This window comes from Chaetodon auriga, chromosome 20 (genome assembly GCF_051107435.1).
Source record: "Chaetodon auriga isolate fChaAug3 chromosome 20, fChaAug3.hap1, whole genome shotgun sequence".
In the NCBI taxonomy this organism is placed as follows: Eukaryota; Metazoa; Chordata; class Actinopteri; order Chaetodontiformes; family Chaetodontidae; genus Chaetodon; species Chaetodon auriga.
In genome coordinates, this window is record NC_135093.1 from 17,182,088 (window position 1) to 17,198,246 (window position 16,159).

Consider the following 16,159-nt stretch of genomic DNA (forward strand, 5'->3'; position numbering starts at 1 on the left):
TCAAGCTGATAAGCTTGATAAGCTTCGTCAGCGACCTTGTTAGCTCATGAGCTTTTCAAATAAAACTCATTCAATTAAATGGTGTGCAGTCCAGAATGTCAGTACAGAGAAAATAGAAAGAAGCCTGTGGAGCAATTGTGGCTGACTAGCTCTAACATGTCCCAGCTGGCTAGTTGTGAGCTCACTGCTAACGTCACTAAGTTTCTAGAACCAAATATTTTGCAAGATTCATTTTGCTGTGCCACTTTCTGGTGTGGCCAAAAGTCATACAGTACAATACATGCTCACAACAATCACACATACCAAATAGTGTGACATGTATAATGACAGTCAGAAGGTCAGCGTCAGCCTCTCCACTGCGGCCCAAATGCCCATTGACAGTTTATGGAGCAGCCATTTCCTTCGTGGTGACGTCGCCCTGACTCAGGCCTGTGATGACTCAGCGTCCAATGTGAAGGTCTCATTAATTTAGGCCACTTAAGGTGATTTTCCAGTTAGGCTTGTTTTCTAATGAGGCAGGGCAGGGCAATTAGGTGATTAGGGTTATGGCAGCACTGTGCTTTTTTAGGCATACAGGAGTGGACAGAATCTAGCCCACTGTCTAAACTGTGAAGGAGTCATTAGATAAATAGATGACAACAAACCGAACAGTCAAGAACCCAGCACTTAAAGGGATGGTTAATGTTTTATTTCTACATACTCTGCCTTACTAAACGTGTGGTCACAATCATCGTTTTAATGATACTTTAAGCTAATAATGTGGCATAAAAATCTGTCAAATGTGAACTGCTGCCTCACTGAAACTGTCGAGGGGGAGTGATGACTGAGCAAGGATTCCAGCGGGCAACAAAAAGGGGAAAAAAAAACTAACTGTAAATACTTGTTAAAGAATAGAAAAGCTGCAGCAGCCATCCTTTGAGTGTCTTAGCAACCTCTATTTGTTACTCTCCCTGTGTAAACCTCATTTCTTTGGTCAGTACGACCAGTCACCTTGCTGCCCGCTCTCACTTTTCAGCACCTTGCACACATGTCTAGACCAAAAAGTGTTAGCAATGGGTTCAGTGAGTGTGTGTGTGTACCTCTAGTCAATGATTCATCTTGCCATTATTGTACCACATGGAAACATGGTGCTGAAAGGCAATGGCTGGTTCTCGGCTGACAAGTCGACCCCGGAGTAGTGCACTGAGGCTGACCCTGCAGCCACTTGTATGAATCCCAGGGGAAGAGCAATTTAATTCATATCCACATCACATCGCGTATTCTCTATTTTGCAGTGTTGATAGGATTGATGGACAACACCACACAGGGCACTGAAGTTCACGATCAACCCGTACAATCGTGAAGAATTCCCCCTTTGTTTCACAAATCATAAGTAAATGGTGGTGCCATCAAGTCCTTTTGATTCGTGAAACGTGTCAAGTTTCAAGGAAAATGAAATGATGGCATGTCAGATTTGGTAAAACGGCGCCAGGAGAGAACTTTTTGGAAAAATGATTTGCAAACACAACCCACACCACAAACAATAGTGACAGTGTCATGTTGGACAAAATACTGTCATTACCAAATAGATAAATACACCAGTCCCACAGGATTCTCACATATAGCATTTGATTTGATCAGTTAAATATGGTAAAATGAGTGAGAAGAGGTTATCTCCTTTGCGACTTGCAGCTTGCTGTTGCAAATTTGGTGAAAGAAACTGCTTGAGAGATTGATTTGCTGGTTGCATGAAACAATCCAGGCAGGAGGAACAGAGGATGACTCAACTCTCTTTAACCAGTGTAATCATGCTTGTCTGCTAACACCAGCGGATGTCATAGCAGCACGTGTTCAATGTCAAAATGTGCAGTGGGTGAGTACTACAAAGCGGATCACAAAGCTCCCAATTAGTGTACATCCACAAAAAAGACTGACTGAAAGATCACATATCATGTATCCTGTCAATTAAGCAAGACACAAAATCTCTACCAACACATCCATTCATTGCAAGAAGCCTGTGAGAATTAATCCTAAATATATACAGAATGTTTAAATACTATTCTGCAATGTATTTTCTGCAGTAATATTTTCTGGGAGTGCCGTTTGAGTTGGCATGGATCCATGGTGGTGCAGTCAAACAACATGACACAGTTCTGCCTCTGATAGCCCTGACGGAGTCGTTTTGTCTCGCTGTTACCGTCACAGAAAATTCAGGTAAGGGATTTACTAAACAAAATAGTGTCTGAAAATGAGACTGAGGGAAAGAAAAAGGGAGTGAAAGAAACATTACGAGACCTCTCCCTATGTTTACCTTTGCAATTTTGTCCAATTTGTCTAAATTGCTTAGCTGACCTCTTAGAAAAAAAAGCATATGCTTAATGTCAAAAAGCAGCAAAATATGACTGATCACCTTCATTTTGTCCATTTGGCTCCTTGGCGCAAGACTCTAAATTGTGTATTCTTTCCATGGCGCCAAACCACCCGCCCTGCATTTAATTAATTTCCTCTTATTTATATGGCTAAAACTTTACTACAGTTTTTCTTTAGGTAACGTAGACTTTCCTGTCTTTGGAAGACCCAGACTGTTTGAGCTTTGGTCAATCATCATTTATGGTCACTTGAATTATCTCATTTTGTCCGTCTCAGTTTTTGTCACTGCTGAATTAAGGGGGTTTTTTGGCATGAAAAAATGAAGCAGAAATTAATTTGTCAGGATCAGATTGTTGGAAGATGAAATTATGGCCATCAGGACCAATCGGAGAGTAATGTTGGTAAATGTTCCTTGTGGCAGGGTAATGAGCAAAATGGCTTTTATACCGCATGCGGGAGGGCAAAGATCTAGACCAATTTCCTTGTTGATTTGGCTTCACATGGATCATTGCTTAGTAGGCCTACTGGAGGAAAGAGCAGGATAGAGAAAAAAAATGTCACCACTATCAAGGAACCAAGGGCATTTCTAAAAGCTTGCATTCATGTTTGAAGCACTGTGTCAAGTGTACAAGTTGCAGATACAATCTTAATGTAATCCGCTAATTTGGAAAAGCAATTAGAACACAAATAACCAAGTCACATTTACTTTATTTAGAGATGAGAATTGGCCTAAGTCAAACGCCCGAGCATGTACTCTTTCTAACGCAGCATGTCAGCTTCAGGTTTTAATGCATACAGCACAAACCACATTCCTGTCTCCTTTTCCCTTCGTTCTAGCCAAAAGGTAGAACATGTTTTCTTTCTCTCCTTCATATTTAATACAGCTCTGCGCTTGTTTACCTGAAGGCCCCTGCCTTTCCCGTAAGTGAGCCGTCAATCCATCATCTCCACGGTGGGTAACCAGACCAGGCCTGTTTTCACTGGGATGGAAGCCCCTCTGTGGAGGGACCTGGGTGGGCATCGAGTGCTGGGGCAGAAGCTGGGGGGCTGAGAGTTGATCTGTGTGGCTGGGGGAAGGAGAAGTGGGGACTTAGCCTCGAGCAGTCATGTGATGAGGGGAGAAAGTCCTATGGAGAGACTGATGAATAATGCTGTGGGGTAAGAAGAGTCATATGAGAGGTGGGCCAGTTCACCAATTCTTGTCAGAAGACATGCTTTTTGATTGTGCTATGAGAATGATGACCTCTTTTAGTGTCAAAGGCTATGTGGCCATGTGTGTGAGAGTGGATTAAGAGCCTTAATAGGACGTCATTAGCATCAGGAGCAGTTAGTTAAAGCCAGGCCCAAACATGCAGCAAGCAGCGACAAGCATCAGACAAGGTTAATCAGAAGAAAACTAATTGGAGAAAAATGACAATCCACCTCAGGCTCTGAAGCTCAAAACAAACACCTGTTGAACCAAAATGTCCCACCAACAACGCAACACGTTCAATATGCATGAGCTGTGTTCAGATTTCTGACTCCATGCTAACTGTAAGCAGGGCTGAGTGTGTTCTTGGTTAAAAAAAGAAAAAAAAAAAAAGTTAACTAACTAAGTACTTTTCCACAGGGCAGCAAAACGTTAAAATGAATTGCAAATTTACCAACAATGATAATTTTTTAATTTTTTTTTTTTTTAATCACATTGCCTAATTTAAAGATGTCCTGTGGAGTTTTCTTGCGAACAGACAAAAATTGTGAGTGTATTCTTATAAGAGCTTGATATGGCGACACCACTCAGCCTTGCATCTGGTTTTTCCCAGTGGCCACTCGTGGTATTGCAATAAAATAAGCAATTCTTAATGGACTGAATAGTTGCCATCTTTGGGTGTGGCATTCAGATCTTATAATAAATGCACAATACTGCATACTAAAGCTACTCGAGATCTACAGCTCCACATGGAGCCTTTAAAAACAGTCAGATGACGTGGAATTCATCAAATCATCAAATCACTTACCCTTTTTTTTTTTTCTTTTATTCTCCGTGTGTGACAGGCAAAACTCCATCAGTAAAGATTGAATGGTGGAGTCTGATTCTGCTTTGTCTCTATGTCTGTGTGTGTCTGTGTGTCAGTGTGCGACAGAAGGCAGAAACAAGCTCAGCGCCACACGCGAGGGAACGTGTGATCGCTGCCCCAGCTGTGCCGTCAGCCTTTTATTATTCCAGTGACCCAACCTGAAATAGCACTGCTGTGGCAGTTCATTTATTATAGTCAAGTCTCCTGTTTCTGTCTGAGTGTGAGTGTGACACACACTTAGGAGGAGGTGTTTCCCACCCCTTTAAATACAAGCGTCAGGATTCCCTGTTCTATTTTGGGCTGTGCTCTGACCTGCTGCCTGTGCCCACTCTCTGCTTTTGATTTTTGTTTTGTCCCACAAGCCACAGATTCCTACTGGATGAGAGCTTTGCCTTGTTCATAAGTCATCTTTCAGTAGCATCCATCATCAGCGTCGCCTACTGGTGGGCCACCTCTGCTAATATCATAAACCTCAGTGTATTTTGATTAGGACTCATCTACTAATTGCTCCCTTATTCAGAGAGCCCCCTCACTCATTCTACTTTATTACTGATGCAGCTTCTGTAAAAGACAGTTCTTCACATCTATAGTTTGTAGCTGATCCAGGGCAGCTCAAAAATACACACATTTTATATAAAGAAGATCAACACACCCAATACTGTAAACATGCAGGTGTGATGTGTATTTGTTATTTATTTAATATAGGATTTTGGGGGAAATTATTTGCTTTCTTGCTGAAAGTAAGATCAGAAGATCAATAGTGCTCTTGTATCTTAATATGAAGCTACAGCCAAGACGGTAAGCTTAGTTTAGCATTAAGAATTGAAACGTGAAAAACACAGAGCCTGCTTGTCCAAAGGTAAACTCCACCATCCAGAAACTCTAAAGCTCATTAAATCAATTACAGGGTAAGAATGTGAAGTTGCAGTTTTTGATGCTCGAGGGTGCAGAAAGTCACTGCTTCAGGTGGAGAGACAATCTGGCACATAACCAGCAGCAAAACAGCAATATGTATTTATGCTCTGGGTTTTGTGCAGATTAAACAAAATGAGACATACTGATACATGTATGTGTGTGTGTATGTGTGTGTGTGTGTGTGTGTGTGTGTGTGTGTGTGTTTATTGGTGAGTCTCAGAGGTGCTGGGAGGATTTTGGGCACAGCCAGGCTAGATGTTTCCTCCTGTTTCCAGCCGTAATGATGAGCTGAGCTAACCAGCTGCTGGCTGTAGCTCCATACTGAACAGACAGTGTCATCACTGTTTAAACGCTTGGAATGAAAGTGAGTAAGCATACATCCCAAATGTTCAACTATTCCTTTGATAATGAGAATTTATTGGCATGAGTAAGAGACGTCTGTAGAATCTGGATAATCTTAGAGCTACAACCAGTGATTAATGTATTGATTGTTTTTCCAAAGAATTGAATAATTACTAACTATAGAACAAAGAAAAATGTCCATTACAGCTCCACAGAGGCCATGGAGACGTAGCTTGTGTTTTCCAAGCCAAACAGACAAGGATTCAATTTTCAATAAATATTTAAGTCTGGAACAGACAATGCACATTTTTTGATAAAATACCGCAATAATTTTCATTTTTCAAAATTTTCATGAGTAGACAGATTTTTTTCTGCACTGTTAATTTAAATATATCACATTATGCTTTGTGATATATGTCCACTTGTGTGCACTCCACCCTCTCTCTGTCTCTCTGTCCCTGCAGGCTCATGCCTTAAGCGTCCCAGTGATTTGTTTAATGAAGTGCCAAAGTTCAGTTGGTCATGCTTCCTGTCAGCACAGATACACAGTGACACACGGGATATGCTTGGGTTCATCTCAGGAAGGCCTGGACTGTGTGGAACCACCACGGGAATAACAACCTGATTCCCAGCAAAAATATTTACAACGCAACTGCACCGGGTTCGCAGAAAGTGTAATTATCCATATTGATGAAGGGCCGCCAGCGCGATGCATCATCGGGGCGGCATCAGGTTTGTGTAACATCCGAGGTGAAAAAGAAAATATCCAAGTATACATTTGTTTGCTTTTCTGGCTCGGAGATGTGGATGGCCATGCACGCAGGCTACACTACACAGGACAGCTTCTGAAAGTTTGTCCCTGTTGTTGATTTGATTTTTTTTCTCCTTAATGGTCTTCACTTATGACTCCCATATTGTGTGATAAATCACAGCATCAGAGTGGGGACAGTTTCATGACATCATTCACGCTACATTTCCAACCGTGAGCCAGTTGTTGATTAGGGCTGTAAATCTTCACCTTTCTCTGTCCACCACTCTCTCACACACACACCATGTGACACACACACACACACACACACACACACACACACACACACACACACACACACTGAAACGTTCAGTGAGGTTAAGTTTTAATATAGTTCTATCTGCTCGATGTGCTGCTTGTTATTTTACCAAGCTTAACTAGTATTTCCCATATTCCTCTTGAGTCACGTGTTCTGACGACATCATTAGGCAAATTAATGAATTGATTAAAGACAAGTCAAGTCGACCAAACAAAGTTCATCCCGATTTATTTTCTGGTCAAGCATTGTGGGATTGAAAACAAAGGAAGTGATGCAGACGTGAATAAGGAAGTTAAACAGATGAATGGTTGCGAGGAAGATCTATATTTTTAAATCAATAAGAATATAGATCTTCTTGAATGAAATGCTGCTTCACACAAAGTCATGCAAATTGTCAGAGAGATTCGTAGGCTAATTGTTTGCGCAGTGCTCGCTGCCATCAAACATAAGCTACTGGTCATACTAGACCAAATAAGGCTGCAGTGCATCAATTAAGCAACAATGTGTTTTATTGCTAATGAACCCAAATTCACATGTGTACAAGGAAGGTTGTTGTATTTCAGTCTCAAATGTGAACGTGGATGTTGCGTTATGATTGTTGAAATGTGAGCTTTAAAATGCGTTTTTGAGTTTGGTGTTGATCCTGAGGGTGATTTGAACACCACATCTTGGATTTTTCACGATCTTGTACCTATTTTCATTCCAACCTGTCTTGTTATTGGCACCTCTTGTTTGAGAGCTGAACTCTGCCAACAACAGAAACTTAAAGCCAGAAACAATAGTGAACAAGAAAGATGAGAAAAAAAAACAAAAAACTTTGACCTCGATAGTAAACATGTAGCTAAATGAAAACCTCTCTGACAGTGTCAATCCAAACATTATCATTAGATTAGTAAAGGCAAATTTATGGCCGATCACATTGATCATGAGGATGCCATCACCTCACGTCAGGACAAAGTTGAGTGTCCATAAAGGGATCAATAATTAATTTATTTAATCTTTCTGCATTAAAGTTCCACTGCCATAGTTTTCCCCAAGTAATTTCAGATTACACCGACTGTAATAAACGATAACAGACAATCTTCTGAAAACAAGAAAGAAAAAAAAACTCAAAATAAATTGAGTCTAAATTCAAGCCAATGTTTTCTGTTTAGCCTGCCACTGTAACCACTCAAATCAAAATACATCAGAACCAACAGCCAAATCCGATCGCTTAGGTCACCTTTTGGATGTGGAATTTTGTATCCAAGCGTACTAGACAGTGAAATTGAATTAAATCCCTAAAAAAAAGTTTACCTCTAAACTGGAGTCATGAAGTCCGTAAACGCTGTTGTTTTCTAACTGGGTTAGTATTTCCACACCGTCGAGTTCTCAGCACAGTTTAGGACCTGCAGCTTTAGTAGGCAAAAAAAGAACGAGTGGCGCTCGACTTATTTTGGGCTTGACACTGTGGTGTTAGAGGATACGGCGCTATGAAATCATTTCATCATTACACTGTCAAGGAGTGTGGAATTTTCCTCTGTCTTTCATGTCAGGGGCAGAGGCAAAGAGGTGGATGAATTAATATACAGCCCACATGAGACACCGGTGTTTGGTTAAAATGGACAAAATTGCTAAAAATGTACACTCACCGCATCATGGCCACAGCCATATGTTTGTGCGTAGAATACATTTACACTCCTGTCGCTATAAGATTCATTAAAAGTTTCCCCCATATTACGAAAATGACTGTGAAACTTATAATTCACCTAATTATGGTTATGCCTCCATATTACCCCTGCCCTGTTTTCTCCCTCTCTCATTATTCTTAGAAAAACACATAAATCAGAAAAGTATACACTGTACCCCTGCAACACAATGCACTGGGGGATACCCCTTAACTATCCTAACACGTCTCAAATTCAAATTTCTACTGACATTCCAGTTCCCCAATCCTCGGCTCGAGTGTCAGAAAATAACAGTGAGGAACTCTCGCCCTGCTCTCCCCTGCATTATTCCCGGTTTAAAAGGTAAACAGAGCGAGGAGCAGGTGGTTGTGGGGGATTTTTGCAGAGACTTCGATGTAATGTCTGGTGGCAATTAGGTGTAATACAGGATGTCAAAGCCCACAGTCGCTAGCCTCAGATATCTGCTGCCTAATGTTAGCTTTACAGATTCACTCTGGCATATGGCTTTGACTGCGCAGCCCAGGACCAAATTAGTGAATGCTATTACCTCCTTTCCCTCTGTGGCAAAGGGCACAGAAAAGAAGAAAAAAAGGGTAAAGCACACAGAGGGAAAGTCTTGCACAATGTGAGGACATTTAGACACCGCCTGAATTAGATGAACTGCTGGAAATAACTTGTTTTCAGTACAGGAAGAGAGTTTTCTTTATCGTACCTCAGATGCATACTCAGGAATTAGTCATTGTTGTGAACAAAAACATACCTCCGTGCACTGTGGATTGAAGTATCTCTCCGAGGCGTTATCTTAAGGTCAGCAAGCTGAGTGCAGAGAGAGGCCTCGCAGGGCAGCGAGTAGATCTCCAACGCAGGGAGTGGCATTGCTTGTGCAGTAACCAGATCTGTGATATCCTTCGGAAGGGTACAATAGTCCGGGCTGGTTGAATGCAACACAGATGGAGAAGGGTGGAATACACAATTTGAACGTCCTTGAGAAGTGCAGAGCTGGGCAACAAAGTGCTGAGCGGGAAAAAGAGAATAACATGTCGGGATATTGTGCAGAGGTATATTCTGGTGACAGATCGGGTTATTATTGGACTGGTTAGACAGGTTGGAGGTGTACATTTCTCATTAAAAGACTATTAAATGACCACAAAAGCCACTAAAACAATCATAACCTGATAAATATGCAGTAGATAATGGGCTGCTGAGCTATTAAGCTTATAAACAATACTGTCAATGACTGAATGCGTCCATTTACTGTTGCACATACCAAACTGGATTTGAACAGCAATGCATTAAATTGTACTCTCAGAGGTGTTTGAATGCAGCATGCTTTTTACTTTGACTTGAGTAGATTTTTAGAGAGGAGTCATTACTCATACATACATTTGGATACATTCATCGCACGATTTCTATTGACTTAATATTTTATGCACTCATGCGCATTCCTTAAAGAAGCAGGTGCTCAGCTGGTCCTAGGTCTGCTGGCGCGGTGTTATCCTGTTGCAGCCACTCCTCCACATCACTCTGTTCAAAGCAGCAAAAAGGAGTATGCCTTTCAAACAGCCAAACAGCTCAGGTTTACATAATTAACGGTGCACAGTGCAGTGGGCTCCAGTCGTGAATGCTGGTCTGAAGTCAGTGCATCAGAGAACTGTGCTGGCAATGAGCAGTAAGTGTGTCTGTTGGTGGTTGAAATAATTCTAGTCAGGGGATGCAAAAGAAGTGTGTGCCAGTCTTTTTCTCTTATTATAGTTCTTAAGTTGCTCAAGTAATATTTTTAAACTCATGCAGTTATTTTTATGACCACTGTTACTTCTACTTGAGTACTTTTTCTAGTTTTTGGTGACTCGACCCACTTCTGTAAGCTTTTTTTGTGCAAAGACTCCCATAGACCTCCAGACATAGTTTCTGGGAGACAAAAGCCTCAGCTGCAGTTATTGTGCTTTCTTATCCAAATACGGGTTTGTGAAATGTCAGCCATCATCACCACATGAAGATTTTGTGCTATAAATCTCTTACTGTCATCAAAGTGGGTGTCCTTGAACATTTAGCCCCCCAAATTCAAGTAAGAGTGAAAAAGTGGAGCTCCTGCATGCAGAACTTGTATGAGTCATGATGAAACAGAGCATGAACGCTCACCAAACCTTTCCTGTATAAATAAAGGGTTTTAAGAAAAATCAACTTGGCCATGCAAGCAATGAATCATGGCTCAAGTCTCCTTTACTCCCTCCACCTACACACTATCATTTTGTGACATAAATAGTTAGACCACAATTTTCATCAATTTCCATAGATTCTAAACCACAGGTCAGAAGAAAAGAGTCAAGCATGGAAGGTTCTACAGCACAGGAAGTGTTGTAACATTAAATCTGACAGGCAAGCAGCGGTCGACCTGTAATCCACAGCTTCACTCCCATCAGTATCTTCACAAACCTCTTCCCTCATGGAATTAAGAATGAAATAGTAAGCTGATGGTGTCCATTTACACACATACACCGACTACACTGTAAAATAATACATTATGCTGCCTCAGTGATGGTGGCATAAAGTATTGGTCTAATCAGGACGGCAGGAAACGTTGAGCCTTCATCGTCTCTCATGAAAAGGACTCTTCACTAATATTAATCTCCACAGAAGGTTTTTAGTTTTTCATGGCATAGCATTGCATCTGTGAAATGAGGCACGAAAGAAAGAGTGAATGTTGGACTTACATTCATCGGGTCAACACAAATATGATTTCACATGAATGATAATGGTGCTACGTAACTGCTGGACGTGTAAGAAGACTCATATGTTGCTAGTTAGCAGTAAATCCTGTTTTTTCCCACATGAAAATCATATTCTCACACACTTTTCATTGATTTATTCAGTGTCCTTAACCATTTATTTGTATTAAAGTCACGTTGGACTAGAGCTCATTCTGGAAGGTACGTGGATAAAGGCACACCCTGAACACCCTGGACCTGTTGTTAGTAGGAACGTAACCAGCCAAAAAGACCCAAATTTGGAGAAGTTTACCGGGATAGGAAAAAAGCTTGTGAATAAAAAATAGATTTTATGCATATACAAAAGAACAATATCTAATTGTTGTCCTTTTCCTTCTAGTAATATGTTGTATAGGTGTATACACTGTATGCTAGTGTACGTTCCAGAGCCCATGTGTTCTCAAATTATCTCTACAAACTTTTCCTGTTATATTTTCCTCTGGATCATGACTGCCCTACAATCCACACATAAAGAGGCATTTGCAAAACATGGAGATGTACACATGTAGGCATTACTTTCATATGGATCCACACTGTCTGCATCAAGTGGTCGGGCTTACAAAGGCTCCATAGCTCCGGACATGATGGCAATCTGATCTCAAATAAACACTCCTGTAACTCTGGAACTGTAATTCAGAGTCCAGCCAAACAGCCACCAGCAGCACAACAAGGCCACTGAACCCCAACCTTCACTCGTTACACACAGAATCAACCAAAACATCTGTGTGGCACTGGAAGGTAATGGAAAGACGTTTGGGGAGCTACCCAAACCGCAGGAGGAAGTTGCATGTCGATGTTCTCCCATACGTGAAAACGCCGGAGCGTTTGCCAGGTGTCAGCACCAATCGACGTGAATGCCGACGGAGCGTGGCTCGATGGGTTTCGCATGATCCTCCATGCCCCTGAACCCGCCGCGTGAAAGTGATTCGACACACCAGCAGGTATGGTAGGACGGCATCGGCGCAAACTCACGCGAGCTGCTGACTGTGCGCTCAGATGTTTGGTCGGCCTCCTGTATGTGCGTCTCTGTGTGATAAACCCAGATTACAGGTCACCTGTTCTCCATTCAATACCACCGTGCGGTATTTACTCCTTACAGGCACAGTTCATTATTGCAAACACATGCACGACAGAGGGGGGGAGGTGTTTGCCTATATGTGTGTGTGAGTGTGGGGGTTTCAAAGTCGACAAAATTAAGACAGACAAAGATGAAAGGATGGAGTCTCCATCCAGAGGAATTATTTTTCTGCCTCCACACAGCGAAAATCAACATGCTTCTTCTATTGCTGGAGACAGCGAGGCCACAACCCTCACATATTTTAGAAGATACATAAAACTACTGCTGCATGGACGATGTCTACTGGGGCTGAACAACACAAGACAATGACAGGTCTGACTTTGTAAAGCAGTGGAAGATTTTCATTGGACATATATTAGATAACCTATGTTATATAAGTTTAATAACTTTTAATAATGTCATCTCTCCCAATGGAAATGGTGAAACAGGCCCATGAGAGTAGGAAATCTTGCTTACTGTTAGCTTGCGGATAACCTGCACGCATATCTGAATGCATCTGATGTTATATAATAGAAACGATGGTCAGACCTGCGAAAATAGAATAAAAGCTCGATCTCTAAAGCAAGGAATGTTGGGACATTTTCTCTGTGAAGTGAACCGAGGCCACTTTTGGCCTTTACAGTAGTCATGTTCAGACAAGCGCTAAGTCAAAAACAAACAAGAGCCAAATGAGTGAAGTCTGGAGCAGGACGTTGTGGATGTTGGCACTGTGACGCCTGAATGGCGCACATGTACAGACATATGTATGCAGGTGCTCACACGTTTGCTTTCAACGTATACACAGGAAAGTGATGAGAAAGGAAGGAGGATCTAATTTTACATCAGCTGGAGCCCACAGAAATGGGCCCTCCCACAGTATGAGAGGAAGGCTCCGTATGTTTCTCAGCACCCCATCAGTGCTGGCCTCTACTATAAAACAAGACCTGAATGCCTTTACATAGACTCACCATTTCTTTAGCACAGTTCTGTTTTATATGAGTTTATGTTTCATTTTTGTATTTATTTTTTTGGACTGCATGGATGTGCCAATATAGAAAGTTTGAAACCCCACCAGCCCTTTAGATATCACAATAATCACCCCAACAAAGCCCCCTATGTAGCTGTTCAACGTAAAGAAGCAGTAAAATTCGACACCTTTAAAGGAATAGTTCAAAATTTTGAGAAATCTTACTCATTTTCTTTCAGTGTTGGATGAGAAGATCAATACCATTGTTCTTTAAGTGCATCAAGATTATTTTAGATTAACATAAAGAGCTAACTTTGCAAAAAATACGGCTACCAACACCTCTAAAGCTAACTAATGTGATGTGTCTCACTGTTTAATGGATACACGAACAAAAATGTAAATACAACAGATTGTGATTTTTGTTAAACCAACAAGACAAGAAGTGTGTTAATTCTTGAGCTTCATAGGTGTTGCTAAGCATATTTTTTACCCTCAGACAGAGCCAGGCTAACTGTTTCCACCTGCTTAAATTCTTAAAGCTAAGCTCAATGCCTCCTGGCTCAAGCTTCATTGTTAATGCTCGAACATGAGAGCGGACTCAATCTTCTTGTCTAACTTTGGACAAGAAAGTGAACAAGTAGTTTTACTCAAATGTTTGACTGTTACATTAATGCCAATAATTCCACAGCTTTCTTTAAACCGGTGAATAGGTGTGCATTAAAGAGCAGCTAACACCAAAATCTCCAGTGTTGGTTTCAGTGGAGACCTTTGGTGCCCTATGATGGTGGAAATGCTGTTTCAGGAGCTTTACCACCATAAGAAGAGCAAAATCCAAACCCCTGATGCTCTTATCCTGACACCCACACTGTGTCTTCTCAAATGTGCATACACGGGGTACAGTTTGTAAGACAACCAACAAGCTGGCTAACACTCAAGACCCATACAATTTAAATGGACCTCTGGAGTAAAATGGAGACAAATTGTATACCTTGACCTAAAAATGGAAACAAATTGAATGCTTTTTTTCCCCCCTAAAACTTGAGACAAATTGAGTGAAGGCAGAGCAGAGCAACTTTTACTGCTTTATTTCTTTAAAACATATGGAGAGTGCCATTAATGTGAGACCGCATCATGAAAATGGATGGAATAGAAAAGGGTTTCTATGCCCACTTGCCTGTGTCTGTATTACGAGACCAGACAGAGGGTATTTCAAATAAATACAGGATGCCACAGAAATGTACACTTCCCTCTGGAGGACCAGGGGCCAGGACTGGATCTGCACACCTAAACACTATATTCATTATGCCTTGGCCTCATAAAGTGATTACATTAGAGCTTGATGATTGGGACGAATTTGCTGCCAGGGAGAACTTTCCAAACAGAAATGGTTAGCCTTAATGGATCGCTCGCTCTCTCTTTCTATTTTATCACTCTCAAACACCCAATTTCATTGTCAGTGTTGCTCTTTTACTAAAACACTCACTTTCCGTCACTCTCTCTGTCTCCATTAACAAAGTGCCAGGGTGCAACGGTGAGCTACCGAGCGCTATGACGTTTGTGCAGGTGACACATGGAGGGTCAAATAATGCAGTTTAAAGGAATAATCGCACCCTGGATCTGCTTATAATGTTAGTTCTTGCTAATCTGTGATGCTTGGAGTGTTCCCGCAATTATTTTGTGATGAAGTGTTGTAATTTACCTTTTTGGTGTAGCCGCTTTCCATCAACTTGCCTCGTCCGCTTGTGTTTAGCTTTCATACATCTGGGTGAGAGAGCAGCTCACGGCAGTAAACGAGGAGCTGGAGGGAGAGTAAAAGTTGCACTCGGTTGCACTGTTTTATTTTTGATTGCATTTTAGTTCCAACCCAAAGAGGAATTGCTCGGAAAATATGAAGTTTTGCTTTTAACTGTTGGCAGTTTCAAAGTAGGCTTGGTGAAGACATTCATTTTGTTTTATGCTATAGCAATTTTGTTCTCCTGTATTACTGTGTGACGTTCAAGAAAAGTGAGTCTGGAGTTGTAAAAGCATGACAGGTGCACTATAAATATCAATGGCAAACTAAAGCTATGGTTACTACTATACATCCATTTATAAACTGCTGCAAATAGTTCATACTGTATCTGAATTTTTCATTATATAAAAAAAAAACAAAAAAAAAAAAAAAACCACTTGAATTGATTACAAACCATTAATTAACTAACTTTGAAAGATGAGGGCCGGTTAGTTTACTGTTTTCTTTGCAGTCATGCCAACTTTTACATCCTCTACTCATCTCCTTCAACGTTAGCTGATTATAACCAGGCCTCAGCTCTAAAGGCTACAAGGCTGCAGTGGAGCATCATCACAGTGAGGGCAAAGACCTTAACAGACTTTGCAGTGACTGACAGAAAAAAAATAAATAAATAATAATAATAATATTTTGTTGGCTTCTGAATCAACTGATTCTGCATTAAAATACACATCAGAGAAGGATAATTTATTTTATGGTAATGAAAGGATGGAGCAAACATGTTTGTGTGCACGTGGCTTGGTGCACTGGCCTGAAGCTGAATGGTAAAACACAGACATTGACTGGGATTTAACAAACCAACAAGAATTTACCCTGCTGAAAAATCACAATGACAATGTCTCCAAGCAGGAATCACTGTTCAAACTCTTCCAGGTTTAATTCAATCTTACAACAAAACTGCATATGAATGCAACTTCAAAGTCCTTAAATGTGGCCTAAGACAAAGCTGTAAATCACCAACAACGAAATCTTCTAAAGGAAAAGAAAAAGGAGACATACAACAGGTAAAAAAAAAAAAAAAAACCTTCCATCTTTTTGATGGCAGAAAGGCAGTTTTAAGATTCAGAGGCTCACAGGTTCAAACCCCGTCACAGTCACCATCTTCAAGAGCAGCCAGCAGCTGTACCTTTGGATAAGATACACTTGAATTGCTAATGGAAAATACCACCGTACTGTTTCATCCT

At 41.0% G+C, this 16,159-nt stretch overlaps 1 long non-coding RNA gene across 1 annotated transcript in view; it reads right to left on the reverse strand.

The window, feature by feature from the left end:
• LOC143339557 (uncharacterized) overlaps window positions 1–16,159 on the reverse strand; it is a 92,008-nt gene that overhangs the window by 11,122 nt on the left and 64,727 nt on the right. Inside the window, exon 2 of the long non-coding RNA XR_013079331.1 lies at window positions 9,158–9,411. This is a non-coding gene — a long non-coding RNA (uncharacterized LOC143339557). The remainder of the gene's footprint in view (window positions 1–9,157; window positions 9,412–16,159) is intronic.